Raw genomic sequence first — 1,210 nt, forward strand, 5'->3', positions numbered from 1 at the left:
CCCAGCCGGTGAGGGATGCATCGGTCATCATCATCACAGTTGGTGGAGTTTGGAGGAAGGGGACTCCAGAACAGAGGTTGTTGGGGACTGTCCACCATATGAAAGAGTCCTTGATCCGGTAAGGTATGGTTAATTGTTTGTTTATTGAGTGCACGTTCGGTTTGTAAACCGTGGCCAGCCAAGCTTGGAAGCACCTCATGTGGAGGCGTGCATTCTGGACCACGAAAGTGCACAAGAACATGTGCCCCAGTAGTTGGAGGCAGTCTCAGGCGGTGACCCGAGGGCTGCTGCGAAGTCTTGTAGCCAACAGTTTTATGGTATTGAATTGGTTGGGTGGAAGGGATGCCCGTCCGGTTCTGGAGTCGAGGCTCATTCCTATAAAGTCCAGGCATTGGGTAGGACTTAATGTGGATTTGTTTTCATTTATTTGCAGGCCCAGGGATTGGAAGCACTCGATGGTGATTTGTGTGAAGCGGAGAGCCTCGGCGAATGTGGAGGCCTTGAGGAGCCAATCATCTAGGTAAGGGAAAAGTTTTCAATTAGCAATAATCGCGCCTCGGATTAACCTCATTGGCTACGATACTGCCACTGCGCAAAGCTATATTATAACTCCTTTTTTCCTGAGGTAGGCCATGACTACTGCTAGGTGCTTGGAGAAAACTCGAGGGGCAGTGGAAAGGCCAAATGGCAGAACTCTGTATTGGTAATGCGTTGAGCCGAGGGTAAAACGAAGAAAACGTCTGTGGGCTGGGTGGATAGTGACGTGAAAATAGGCGTCTTGTAGGTCAAGGGCTGAAAACCAATCGCCCTGCTCCAGGGCTGAATTATGGTGGTGAGAGTAACCATCTTGAACTTTTGCTTCTTGACGAATTTGTTGAGCCTCCTGAGGTCGAGGATCGGTCGCCATCTGTTACGTGCCTGAGTGCTCTGCAAGGACGAGGTCCACATACACAGTGAGTTATTTGGCTTTAATGAAGGTAAAGTGACACATCCGCAACGGGGACCCTGGGCGTTGCTGTCACTTAGGCGGGGAACCCAGCACGAAGCTCAGCTCGGCCTGGGTCAGAGTCCAAAGGCGGACCGGGAGCATACAGCTATATATACACACAATACAAAAGCAACTCATACATATGCAAAAAGGGACTTCCCACAGGCTATGTCTGCCCTTTCGCCTAAGGCCATACAAACTGGTTTCAACCAGTTAAAAGCA

At 50.1% G+C, this 1,210-nt stretch overlaps 1 protein-coding gene and 1 pseudogene across 1 annotated transcript in view; both read right to left on the reverse strand.

Moving 5' to 3' along the window:
* LOC116816987 (fatty acyl-CoA hydrolase precursor, medium chain-like) overlaps positions 1 to 1,210 on the reverse strand; it is a 49,644-nt gene that overhangs the window by 30,312 nt on the left and 18,122 nt on the right. The gene's annotated exons all lie outside the window — the stretch shown is intronic.
* Positions 519 to 600, reverse strand: LOC116838512 (U4 spliceosomal RNA; annotated as a pseudogene).

Source organism: Chelonoidis abingdonii, chromosome 19 (assembly GCF_003597395.2).
Source record: "Chelonoidis abingdonii isolate Lonesome George chromosome 19, CheloAbing_2.0, whole genome shotgun sequence".
NCBI lineage: Eukaryota > Metazoa > Chordata > Testudines > Testudinidae > Chelonoidis > Chelonoidis abingdonii.